Raw genomic sequence first — 14462 nt, forward strand, 5'->3', positions numbered from 1 at the left:
AGGTTGGTAATGATAGGAATATGCTAGTCAGAGAACTTACAATTTATTGTAGATGTCAGCAAGCCCACAGTAATGAAAATCAGAGAGAGCAGATCCTTGAAATACTGCACCTAAGTATATTGGCCTAATACTGAGCCACTCATTTGGCCTGGAACAGGCACATCAAACACACATCAGGCCACATCTATTCCACCAGACTAATGGGTTTCCTACCTGTGAGTTCAACTAATGCCAATATAACATCCTGTGCAGAAATGGGCCCAATGTGGTGGGCTTCTGTAGCAAGCTGAACAACCATAGCTACCCCTTCCCCACTCTGTCAGAAAACAACTGATGAGGATCAGCAGAATCCATTTCACAGCTGCTCTGCAAACCCTTAACCTCACACTGGACACATCCCCCAGTTTAAGAAAAGCCTATGACATGTGAGTCCCTGATACTGAAATAACACATACACATGTAGTTTTTTCCTTGCAATTACAGCTTCACAAGTTATGCATATTTTTACACCTGGCTGGAGCACTGTAGTCCAAGGGATGAGACTGAGTCAGGCGAACCTCGTTGGGTTATTCACCCCCTTCTTGTGCATGATACCACACTTCTCTTTGTTGAAGCCACTGCATTCTTCCATTGAATATATTGTATCTACCACATCTTCAGACACAGGGAAGATCCATAATTGCAGAAAAATTACAAATAGTTGTGGCCACCTCAGAGTTAATTTTAAAAAGCTTAAGAGAGATCAGTTAATAATCTAAGCATGTGCTTATTTATCCAGGCTGGGATATATTCTCTGTTACACGTGTGCTGATTTTATATAGGAATCATTTATTGCTCTCTACATATGCTTATCTAATTGTACTAAATACACATGCTTTATTAAACTCACAAATGAGCCCATTTATGGGTCTATGTGAAATTAGACCCCTTCATATTTTATTTATAAGCGTGATAATAGAATGGCATTGACATAGAACATCCATTTAATTCAGAGGATTTAGAGTTGTCCTACAGACTTTTCTATTTTTTTGCCAGAATCAAAGCTTTGGGGTTTTTTAATTAGATTTCTAGCCCATCTGCTTGCAAAGATAGCCCTGACAATATAAACTAATGTACATTTGTCCTGCTGAGTCTGCAGCCAGTGGCAGAAACAATGAGACTAGAACATGAACTTGCATTCTCCATCTTATTGAGGTGGTAATTGAAAACCCAGTTCTGGCAGCCTAAATACCAGAATTCTTAAATATTTCACTACTGCCAATTTTGCCACCAAACCTGCAGATACAATGTTTGTCAAAGCCATGAGTTATTCAGAAATGCTCTTGCCCATTTTGATGACCATGCTGCACAATTCAGGTTGTCAATTAGGACTGGGCAAGTGCCTGGCTAAATAAACATGCCTGCAATTATAATCAAGGATTTTGCTTCTCTTGTATTGTGTGGAGTAAAAGCAGTGATCACAGCATAATCAAACCAGTACTTGAAGCCTCTAGTGGAAAAGACTGCAAAAGTACAATTACTGGGGATTTGATGGAGAACCCACCAGAGCATTAGCTTAATGCATAATTCTAACTGCTTTATAACATAAAAATAAGGAGAACAAGTTAAAACCTCTGTTGCTATAACAGGCTTGACAAACAGCAGAGAAAACAGCTCAGATACACTCAGACATTTTCCTACCACTTGAAAACAAAAAGAATACTGCACTGGTCTCTTATGGGGGTTATGTTATGCAAACTGCTAAAATCATCCACAAAACTAATGACTCCAAGAAAAAAAAAACCAAAAGGAACCAAAATTCCAAATGTGAAATAACTGCCTCAACCTTCTTTTATATAAACTCCTCTAAAATCATTGTCAATGTGTGCTTATGTCCCTTAAGCAAGCTCAGGTTTTGGTATCTGAAAGGGGAGGTAAGATTGAGTCTGGGTTTATGACAGTGGCTGCTGCCTGAATTTTCACATTGTGGGGAGGATGCATGGATGCAGTTGTATCCCAATCCTGGGGTTTTTAAGGACAGCAATGTTCAGTGACCATGTTTCTTTAGTCCTATGGCCCGCCTGATAAAAATATCTTCCATCTGGTTTCTGTATGGTTGTGCCTCACAATAGAAGGAGCTTGATTAAGCAATTAAGGTGGTGCATGAAGCACATGTTTGCACTTGCTGGATGTGGATGGACACACGATCACACTTGACTGCTTTTCTGTAGGAAGATCACAGGACTCAAACAAGAATTAGCAAAAGGACACAGTAAGTAGAAGCCTGCAGGCCAGGCAGGCCTTTTACTGCTTTGGTTGACCTCTTGCATCAGTTTCCAACCTATTGTACTAAATTAATGTGTTAGCCTGAAAAAGTATTGATACCCTTCTTTCATTTGGGACTAAGAGCAGACATGGTGAATGCACATTTCCACCTTGATGATTTCCTTCTTATGCCCCTGGCAACTTACACAATGAATAAAAATCTTTATTCTGTCTTAAGATGTACAAGACTTATGGAAAAGTCTGAGAGCTTGGTAATGGCTGCCTAGAAATCCTCTCTAGTCTGTTGTCTTGAGATTCATTTGTTGCCTGATTGTGTTTGCAGAGCAGATATATATTTCAAGTTCATTCAGATTCTGTTGAAGTCAGCTGTAGCCTGGAAGAACCAACAGGGGAATCCTGATTTTTCACAGGAGGCACACATCAAAGGTAGGAAGAACTAATGGTTTGATAAATCAATTGAGACTACTCATAAAATTACCTCATATATTAATTTGCTTCCACATACCTTAAAATCCATCCCAAAAATCCTGTTACATCATCTGGTGATAATGATTTCTTTGATCTTCTCTCTGCCCTATCTACCTAAAATAGTTTATCATTAGCTTTTAGAACTTGACCAATATTTGAACCTATGTGATGTGAAAAACAATTAAAAGTCAGTTGCCTCTAAAAGAGCAATGTGAGCACAGTATTGACAAAATGGACTTCAGCTTCTGGAAATACTATCTTGTCACCAATTTCAAAAGCCCAGAAAGGGAGATCAAGACAGACTTGCATTGGTATTGTATCCAATACATTAATTTGATTTATATTGCTCAAAGTTCTGTACATTATTCAAACATTTCTGGTTCGATTTTCCAAGTGCCCCAGGAATGTAAAAAATACATAATGAGGACAACTAGCATCTTATTTGCTAAGATGAACATTTCTAAATCTAGTGTCCAAGTTAGAGCAGGTGGATTCTCAAATGGCCTCTTTCTCAAAGGTATTGAGTGGATTTTACCTAACAAAAATTTATGCCTTCTTTATATAATTAGTAGTGCCCAACAAGTCATCGGGTAAGTGCTGTTGATGCTAATACACACAGATACAATTTAACAGTCCCTAAAACTACTGTGGTGAAGTGTCCAACAGAATTAATTCCCAAATGAAAATCCCAGGAAATCCTTTTAGCTGACCCTATTTCCATGTCACCTACAGTTTACGATCCGACACTGCAAAATCATTAGGGCTGTTCTGGAAAGTGAAGAGAAACTGAGATTTCCAGTAAGCCTGGTAAGTGAGGAATGATGTGACAGTTGAGGTTTGCCTCATGAAGAGAGAAGAATAAAACCCTAAAAACCCTGCACATACTGCTTGTGTATTTGATTCCTAGTCTAACAGTTCATTAAAAAGCAGAGCTCCCAGACATTCTTCTTATGGGTAAGATTTTTCACTACTTTCTTATGTACCTGATTTTTAATTAGATTTTGGAATGGAATTGCAGCTCCTACCCACAAATCTCCAGTGGGGAGCAAAATCTTAACTAATCTGTGATCCCAGAAATGTTTGCTTCTCCAGATGCAGTTTCTGAACTAAATTACAAATGTTGTAGAAAGAGATGAATGGAGAAATAAGGGGACATAACCACAAAATTGGATGTCATTAATCAGTGTTGTAAGAGTTTAGTTCTGTCTTTAGAACAAAAGAAAAAAAGAGGTCTTAAGAAAAAAGAACATATTGCCTACTTGAATCATTCTTAGACTAACAGTTTATTAACAAGCCATGCTTCCTATGTGCAAGATCACCCATTAGTTAATGAGATACCTTTGCAATTAAATTCTTCTTCCAATCCCTTGAACTACTGCATAGTGAAATGGTACATTTCATAATGAGACCGGTTTTCCAAGTGCATTTTCTAAGGTCAGGCAGCAACACAGTACATGGCAAATTTCCCACAGAGTGCTCCCAATTCAGGATTGGGAAAGGCAGCTTTAAGACCCTGCTTCCCAGAAATCAGGGGTCTAATCAGTGCACACTGTTAAAGGGATGTGTACTTCTGCCTCATGCAGCATATCTATAATAAAACCACTTAGGATTTTCTATTTGCAAGATGTAAAATATCAGTTAATATGGTTTAATATGGTTTACCAAGCAAAAATAACTTTTAATTAGTAATTCTTTCAAACTGAACTTCAAAAGTTAGTATTTATTCAATCCTCAATGACAACATCCATAGCACAAGCATCTGTCTTGGTAGGCCTTCAAATAAATAAACAAACTATAAAACTTAACTTATCCGTCTAGTGAAAGTTTTCTAATAATACAGCATTAATATGAGAGACTGTCAATTCTTCTTGTATTCCCATGTGAAACAGGGGAAAGGGACAGGAAAGGCATATGAAAGCAGACTGATCTGGCTGGAGATGAACTGCTGCTATGATTTTTAGAGATGCAATTATTCTACAAAGCCCATGCTCTATTCCAATTTCTATTCACTAACTTTAACCAAAAGGACTATTCAGCAAAGATGTCCCTTGTAAATACAGCATCAAGCTTACAGCAGGTTCCTACTTTCTCATGTTTGCACAGTAGTGTGGGCATGTTTAAGAGGTGGAAGATTTCCCTGAAAACAGTTGCAGGACAAGGGAAAGCTGTTTTGGTGCTTTGCCTTGTTGGTGAAGTACTACAAAGGATCTTTCTAAAATATTACATCACTGGAAAATTCTCTAGAGACTAAGGTTTCTCTTTAAAGTTACACATAAAATAAAGCCCTGTGTACACAGTCAGGGAAACCAATCCTCCCCTGTTAATAGCAGAAAAATACACTGTGGCACACGTTGCCGACCAGACAATGTTTGCCAAGCCAAAAGCATGTCTGAATTACACTTTGCTGCCTTTTCCTAGGGGGAAAAGAGAGAGTTTAGACTTATTTCTCTTATTTATGCTTTTACTTTATATTAAAGAATTTCTTTTTCTCTTTTTTTTTTTATCTTAATCTAAGTAGCCCAGGAGTCACACACCATGGAGTTACAATTACTGCTGCACGCAGTGCTTCAAGATCCACAGGGAACTCTGAAGCAGTGCCAGGATCCACAAGGAAGGCATAAAACACCACAGACTTGGTTAGGAACACCTTGTGGAAAATGAGAAGAAACCATTGATGAGATTTACAACTGTCTACCCAACTTGGATACCAATTCCCTCTGCAAACAGCAGGGAACTGAGCATCCCAACCTCTGAGACAAATCTTGCCAGTCCCAGGCCATACTTTCCATGCTATAAGAACATCAGCCTGCTCAATCCCACATGTTACCATGAACTGGTCATTGTTCTATTTCAATATGATCAAATTTTCTCATACCATAAACTAGCATGTGCTTATATGAGCATGGGAACTGCCAAACCCTTGGTAGTGGTTTGCACATTGATTCTCTAATGGTTAATAACAAATGTGCCTCTTACATGATCTAGGGATACCTGCACACCTCCAGTCTCTGAGAAGGGCTGAGTTCAGACCACTTTCTCCTCTCTGTGGACACTAATTAGGTCTCTTTCCTTGATGCAGCTGTCTATTCTCATTAAATTTGTAGAAATGTAATATTCTTGAGCATTTTCTCTGACAGATTTGGTTTAACAGTGACTGACAGCATGATAGAATCAGCTTTTTATTATTCATTTGGAGATATGGCTAAAATTATGTTCCTGAAAACATATCCTCAGTCGTACCCCAGCTGTGTACTGGGGAACCCAGACTTTGGAGCAGCATCCCCAACATCTCCATGCATCCAGTGAGGATAAGGATCAGCCTGTCTAGGCTGAGACAGCTCCACTCCTGTGTCTCCCATTACTTGCTTCATATTGGCACACAGTAAAGGTCTCATCCATCCTCCATGGGAGTCTAGAAGAGCTTTCCAGTGACATTGAGATACCTTGGACAATATGCCCATTACAAAGCAGACTGCAAAGCACAGCAGTTGTTTTCCTGCTTCTAATGACATCCATGAAGAGATGGCATAAGCCACTTCCAAATCATAATAATTTCTAATAGTGAAAAGGATGTAGCACATACTGGAGTTACTGATGAGGAACACAAGCATCCATAGTGGAATGAGACAAAAACTATTTTACAGTCTCTGCAAAAACTGTAGGAAAGAGATCACCTAAAAGAAAATTCAGGATTGGCTGAACAGCTGCATATTCCACTGATGGCTGCTGACAGCTTCAGGAGGGAGCTGAGCACGGCCTGTGCCAGCTCTGCTGCCAGCGAGACGCTCCCACAAAACCTCTCTGTCTGCTAATTTTAGCTACTCTGAATTACTGCTCACATTAGCACACGCCTGCCTTCTCCAAGGAATTCTGCTAGTCACTGCTGCCTGGACCTCTTGGAGCATTGTGGAGCCACAGGTCTGATGGTTAAAAGGCCCATGAGGAACATGCAAGAGCTTTACACCAGCACTAGTGTGGCCAAGGCCAGGGATGGCAGCATGAGGAGGTGTGCTGCAGAGACTCACAAAACACTTCTCAGAGAGCCACTGAGGAAGAGGATGGAGAAAATGATGCTCTGCATAAAATTTACAGCAGGCTGTGGCGCCCACCAGCTCCCTCACCAGTGAATGGGTGCAGGATATATCCTAGTTTACAAGTTTCTGCCTTTTCTCCATCACCTCAACTCCTTCTTCCAGGCAGCAGATGCCGGTACAACCAACATGCAAAAGCCATTTAGGAGAAGGAACAATGCTGATCTAATCCCCAGACTGAGGGCCTGGACAGAGCTCAAAAGCAGAGTGTGCAGCACAGCTCTACGTGAGACAACTCAGGGGATGGGATCAGGCCCCAGACCCTGCCCAGCACCACTGGGTGGCACTAGGCCATGGCGGACAACCAGCAGCGGTGGCATGCGTGGTGACAGGGGTTGTTTTGCTGTTTGATCCAGATTTGGAGAAATCCAAGCAGAATCCTTCCCAGGCGGAATCCTCTCCTGGAAATGCAGTGAGGTACTATGCACAACATTGCTAACAGAAATACAGCAACACAGGGAGTGGCTGCACAGGATGGGCACCCATCTTGTGTGAGAGAGCCAGAATCAGCACCCCCACAGCCCCTGCAAGGGAGCTGAGGCTCCCCTGAGAAGATAGCTGAGGTTTTCTCAGGGCCTTAGCAAAGCTCAGACCCTTGGCAAAGGCCACCAAACCTTGAGAGGGCTGAGGTGATGCCACTGCATGGAACCACCACCCATATAGGAGGCAGCTGCCTCCGGGTCAGCCCTCCTGGCCCTTGCAGGAAGCACTGCCAGAGGCAGCTCTGACTTTGCTCAGAGGGTTTTAACAGCCCTCCAGTGGTTCTTCTCCCAGTAAGAAAGAGAGAAGCCAGGTGTGGTGCCACTGCAGAGCTGTGGCTGGGCAGCAGCACCTTTTGGCTGTTTTCAGTACAGAGGACATGGGAAGATGGGGGCTGTGAGGAGGAATCCACTCACTGCCATCCTTCTGGCTGCTCTGAGCTTGCAGCCTGAATGCACTGCCTGAGAGGGCAGGGCTGAACCAAAAAAGGCCAGACCAGTAAAACCAAAAGGCATTGGACCTGAACTGGGTAGAGATGCTTACTTTGCTGCTTGGGAGGAGCACAAAGTAAAACAGTGACCTTTTATTCCATTGGACATGTGCCCTCCACAAGCCCTAGCCACTGACTCCACTGAAGAAGGTACAAATGAGCTCCCACTTGGCTGGAAAACAGCCAAGGAAACAGCCAGTGCCAGCAAAGGCAAATTCTCTTCCAGACCTGTGCATTTCCCTTCTATGCTAAACTTGGCCTGTAGGGCTACCCTCTGCAATCCTCGGTCTTCAAATTATTAACCCATTGAATTTGTGTTGGAGATGTTAGATGAACCAGAAAGAACCCAACATGACTTTGAAATCTCAGCATGAGAGTGGCAGTAATAGAAAATTAAACTCCTTCCCCTACACTGTAAAATAGAACAATTGCCTTGGAAATAATTCAGACATAATAAATGGGGGATTCGTTCATATTAACTGTTTTCAATTGCAGATTTATAGCCTAAAATTAAGCAGATGTTGAGTGTTGAATACAATGCTTAAGAACACAATGACAAGTTGAAATCCCAGTTTCTCTGCATGTGGCAATCAGTAACTTCAATTATTTATTGGAATACAATTAAAATATAATTAAATGGAGCAAGCTATACTTAAGAATAAAGAAATATTGTAGAACTTAATGGGGAAAAAAACAGTAAGAGATTTTCAGGTCTTCCAAAACAGTACAAAATGTTTGGATACAAGATAACTTAGAAAATACTTTGCAAATCTCTTTGTAAGTACTTTAAGGAATTTACTTTAAATAAGGAATTCACTCTTGTAAGAACATCAACCTTTATTTGTTTCAATTCTGAAACAAGATAATGAAATCTTCATAAACTTATTTCAATATTAAGTTAATCTAATTTCTTCTATTTCACAATAAACAGAGACTTCTGTTAGACCCATATCAATGGTTACTGGTAAAAGTGAGATGCAGAGCCCAGCTTACTCTGCCTTTTATTAGTCTTTAGAGGGAAAGGGCTACACGAGCTGTGCAATTCACAGTACATCAACTGCAAAGCTTTCTATCATGCTTTTTGTGCTACTCATCACAAAACCAGTCTGAAAACACTTGCACTGTTATGGAGCAGGACAGCAGAACAGGGCTCAGCAGGTAACCAGGCTGGAACCACTCAGAGAGCACTCTCAGCTCCCACAGAGGGCAGAGAAAAAGAGGACATCTTCTTCAGGTCCAGAGCTGTGCAAGATGGGACCTTATGGTAGCCAGAAAAACAGCAACAGGCAATGAAAGCAGGAAATAATTTGGAAACAGATACCACAGCCCTCCCATTTACCTTTGGTTTGGGCTGATTCAACTACAAACACAGGAAATTGTGTATCTGTTTAAAAATCCCACATCTTTATACAAAAGAGTATCACAAAAGCTGGAGTGACTTTTGTCTTCATGCCTCTGTGGCAAGACAGGAGTGACAAGACCTGGGTCTCTCCTGACACACCTGCTAACAGGGTCTCCAAGATGGGGAGGATACAGGAACCTGTTCCAGTTCTTCAATCTGTGATTTTAATCACTTTCTTTTTGTCCCATTTTCCATGTACACTGAGACTAAATTGTTTACTTCAGCTCAGGCTTGCAGAGTGTATTTTAACAGATCACTTTCCTTCTCTAACATAAGCATCCCCAACACCTTCAGTCTTTTCTCATAACTCCTGCTCTCCAGGCTCTGACAGCTCCTGTCACTCTCTCTGCACTTCTAGGAAGTCTTTTCTAGCAGCTTCTGGTAAATAGGAGTTTCCAAGATTGCAGCTGTAGACACTTGCTGCAGAGTTTCAACATCAATTATAACCACTGTCCACTCACCCAGGAATAAAATGCCTTAACAGGTGATTAACACAGCTGGAAGGAGATCAGAGATCCTCTTCTGAAGTGCTGATTTCCAACAAGCAGTCAACATGTAACTCTGCCCTGAGGTGGTCAGTAATCGGACACAGGAAGCAACACAGAGCAGTGAGCTCTGAAGCCTTTCAGTAGGACAAAGAAAGAGCACCAATATTTCAACAGAAGTCCCCCAGTTCCTAACAGAGTGATAAAAACATAACACAAATACCACATATGGTAGAGGCTGGATTTGAACTGTCTACAGAGTGGCAAAACACTCTCAAATTCACCAGCACTCAGTTATTTACTTCTAATGAACCCCTTTCTCCAAAATACCTTACCATTATTTGTTAAATTATATCTGAAGAAAATATTACATCACCATTAGGCTCATTAGCTTCACTGCACTTTTTACTGCTGTATTTTGAAACAAGTGTATGGTGGAATAATTATCTTATAGATGGCACCAGATATTTAGTTACTAAAATTGGTATGATGTCCCTGGTGTTATTTTTTAAATAGATGGCTATTTTTGTAGATCTACAATAGCCTCCAGGAAAAAAAAAAAAAGTCCTCAAAAGCTCATTCTGTGCTAAGATCACATAACAGAAAGCAGAGCTCTAGGGTTTAATTCCTATCAATCAACAGAAATGAAGTTTCACACTACTCCCGGCCAAAGGAGCTAATATACCACAGGTCACCAGAGAAGAGCTTAAAATAAATCCAAGAGTGGGTGAGTATTGCTACATTTTGCCATCCTCTGTATTGTTCTTCTAATTTTACAAAGCCTCCATCATTAAACTAATTATTAGGGGCACTTCAGTTGTTTTACTGCTTCTAGCACCTCTCCTCCAGCTTGGGCAGCTCTGAGGAGCTGTTCAAACACACAGGGCTGCCCCTTGGAAACACTTTGCTGCTGTTACACCCTGGATGTCCCCTAGAACAGGGAAACATTTCAGCAGCTTTTTGAACAGAGCACAAATAAAAAGTAGATGTCTCTAAAAACACAGGCCCCTGAGGCATCTCGGGTTTCCCCTCTGCAGAGAGCACAGAAGATTGCTTATCTTGGCTCCAGAACAGATTGATGTGCTCAGCCGGAAGGTTCACTATAGCTGACAGAGAACATTTCCTTCATCGTATTGCTTCACCACGCGAGGAGATAACTCAGCCTAATAATATTCTGTCTCCTTTTTATCCTCCTATAGCCTACGCATAACTTAATTTCTAATTCCAAAAGGCTCACAGAGGAGATTGGCCTGGTGCTAGTTTCATTTACACACACATAAATCAAAGCTCAGTTTACTGGAATAGATGGTACTGCACTGGTGTTAAAATATAAAATCTTCAGCAAGGCCAGAAAATTTTCCCTCAGCTCCCCTGATCATAAACACCATTTTATCCTAGATTCAGTCACACCCTCCAAATTTCTAAACATTGCATCCATTTAAATTTGCATGTAAATAGAAGCTATCCTGAGTCACAAGAAATACAGCTTCGCCTACCCAGAAAGCATTAGTGCAAATGTAAACCAAGCAGAAAATGGCAGAGTGGTAGCAACTTGGCATCCATGGAATTATCTTTACATGTAATGAATAGTGTCTTCGTTCCTTAGTAACTAATTACAGTGGAACTGCTTAGAGAAAAGGACCTTGTGATGTGCCTGAAAGAGCCAATGTAGGACACCGAACCAGGGCCACGTTAGTTCACAGTGTCAGATACCCACTCACAACGTCCTCCTCCTACTCAAAACTGCAGATCAGGCTTTTGAACCTTGCAGGAGCCTTAAATTACCCCAGGCACTGTGGACTGAAAGGTTACCATTTTGGGATAGGAACAAGCTGTGTTCCTAGACCTTCACCTCCAGGCGGTAATCCTCAACCACACAGGAAACCCCACTGCCTGCAGGCACCTGCCTGACTGTGGCTCCCAGCTGCATGAAAGCCCTCACTATTCTGCTCTAACTCAAGCACACATAGCTGCTTTCAGAAAGCCCACATTATTATTCTGGTTTTGAAGAAGGAACTGCAGAAAGCTGAATCAGAAATTTTGAAAACTGCTAGCAAGACCCTGGTTTCACTTACCCTAATCTATCATCACATTTCATCACCAATCTCATACCTGCTCCAAGCTCCCAGCACTGCGCCACCTCTGCCCCCTCCATTAAGATATAAAACAAGGGTTAAGTGACAGATAGTATCAATGTGGAGAGCAATCTGTCTCACTCAGAAACCAATGCAACAGGAATAAAGAAAGAATTATTATCCTGGTGTCAATATGATAAATTACAGTCTCTTTTTCCTAAAGAATTTCTACTTTTTCAGCTAGCACAGAAAACTCTCCTCCTCGTAGCATTCAACATGCAAGCAGTTTCTTCTGACATCCTGTTCAGAGTTTTTGCTAATGAAATTGTTTATTTTGGTGGATGGCTGATGTAGTTAGTAGCTACAGCACTCATCTTGGAATAAACATGAACTGAGAGCCAGTGATAGGAATTCCAAATGTTCCCTCCATATATTTGTTTCCAAAACATAAATAAGTTTGAAAGCTCTGCTGCTTGCCCTTGTTAAAGTGAACAAAATGTTTAGGGAAAATGAGTTTTCAGTGTTTCCTTACACCACACAGGTTATACAATCCCACGTGCCAAACCCATGAAGTTTGTGGTCACATTTCCCCCCTAGAGCAGCAAGTTCACAGCTGTTGCACCGACAAAACAGGACTAGGAAGAACTGGGAGAAATAACCTCCTGATCTGCTATACCCTCTCCATAACATTTATATCAATGCCAGAGGCTTGTCTATACAGCAACAGAAGGATTTAAGAAAAAAATTGTATGTCTCATAGTGCTAATGGGAATCCATTAGAAAACTTTACCTCATATCTAGCCTAATCTTTACTTGCTTTGGTGTAACACATTTCTTTGTCTTTGCCCTACAAACCCTCTCCTTTTGCAGCATCACAACATGCTTGCATGTGCTTTTCACTCTCTAGACTGAACAACCTCCACCCTTTTAATCCTTCCTTGACAGACTGCATTTTCAAGACCTCTGATCACTCTTGCTGCTTTCTGTTCCACACTTGCCAATGTGCAATCATCCCAAGAAGGAGACAGTACTCCAGTTAACACCTTCAGAAGTCCAATCTGCAAGGACCCTTGGGAAGCCAGTGAAAGTGCTCCAGGCATAGCCAGTCCCTCACTGCTGGGCACATTTTCATGACAGGAGATTGCACAGAGGAAAGGATGTTCTCTGGTATAACTACAGAGACATCCTCCAAAGGCGTCACACACCAGGACAGAGCAAGGCTTTGTAGTGACCACCAGGAGAATGGTTTTTAGTGTTTCTAGGGACACAGGCAGCCAGGTCTTGTATTGGCTCCTTCATGTAGCTCTGACCCCAGGTTCTCCACTATCACAGAAAAATCACTGCTGCACTGCTCCAGAGTGAGGCAACTAAAAGCAGCATCAAAGGCTGAGCTAATTGATTCAGTTGTGTGACCGTAGGGAACAGAAAGGATGCATCTTTCTATTACTGCCACCTCCATGAGGGAAGAGCTATTAACAGAAAAGGTTGACTGGTTAGAAGGTCATTTTTGCTCCACAATTGCTTGGAACCTGGAGCAATGTCCTATCTTCATACTTGCAACCATGCAAAAAATGATAAGATGTAGGGCACCAGTTTCGTTACTGCAGCAGCTGGGGGGGAATTGCCAAGCTCTGGGACACACTCCCAGGGAGTGACCTATTGCTCCCCCAGCCCCACAGCATGACTGTAATGTCTCTCACAACATGGTTGAAAATGGAACTGACTAGAGGATGAAATGAGAGGAGGCAGGAAGAAAAGCAAACAGACTCACTTATTAGTAAAACCTTGATGACCAAAAGTTCAACAGAGCAAAAAGTGCATCACCAGAGGACTTATGATGTCCAGGAAACAAGCACTGGCAGATCTGGTGCACATGGCTGCATTTGCTACTCTGCAGCCAAGTGATTAAGTCTCCTTAGCCTTCTTCCATACCAAACACAACCTTTGTCCTCTGCACATTCCATGTTCAAGGAACAGAGTGCATTTCCAAGACCCTTACCTCCAGACCTCCAGATGCAGCCAACCCCTCTGCCCTTCATGTCTTAACTTCACGCTCTTTGCCAAAACATGAACATTGTTTAACAGCTCATGTTCAGGGAATTTAAAAGAGAAGGAGCTCCTGGGTGGCACAGGATGTGTTCCTGCAACCCTGAGCATCCCTTCTCAGTCCCTCATCTTCCCTGGGGTAACACTCACCTCAACAGCTGAGGATTTTGGGCAAGGATATTTGACAAGCTTAAAAATAGGAAAAGAAAGCTGGATGAGGGCATATGTAGGCTCACTCTCTGAGGCAGGACCAGAAATACCTCCCTGGGCACTGAGCCCTATAAATGATCTCCCAAGGCTTGAAAAAATAAATATGCTTTGGCAACCCACCTTTCCTCCAGCATCCCTGGGAAAAGGATGGGGACTTGCTTGTTGGAAGAGAGCCACAAAGACTAATGCGGGGAAAGGTGGTGGTTTACATTCAGAACAATCTGAAATGACTTTCTTTGAGAGCTCCCTCCTAAGTCCACCCATGTACCTTCCCCAGCCTGGAGAAATCTCTGGAAAGTACTGGAGCAGGAAGATCTGCTGTCTTGTACAGGCACTCTCTCCTCCCCAGCAACTACAGCCCCCTACCCCAGCTCTCCCAAACCTCCCACAAGGTATTAAAAAGCAACAACAGACAGCAGGTTCTCTCCAGCTTGCTATTTTTAACTTCAG

The 14462-nt window shown here is 41.9% G+C and overlaps 1 protein-coding gene across 1 annotated transcript in view; it reads right to left on the reverse strand.

Annotated features, from left to right (window-relative positions):
- Positions 1–14462, reverse strand: part of LOC102031426 (kalirin RhoGEF kinase) — a 178479-nt gene that overhangs the window by 152893 nt on the left and 11124 nt on the right.

This window comes from Geospiza fortis, unplaced genomic scaffold (genome assembly GCF_000277835.1).
Source record: "Geospiza fortis unplaced genomic scaffold, GeoFor_1.0 scaffold112, whole genome shotgun sequence".
Lineage (NCBI taxonomy): Eukaryota > Metazoa > Chordata > Aves > Passeriformes > Thraupidae > Geospiza > Geospiza fortis.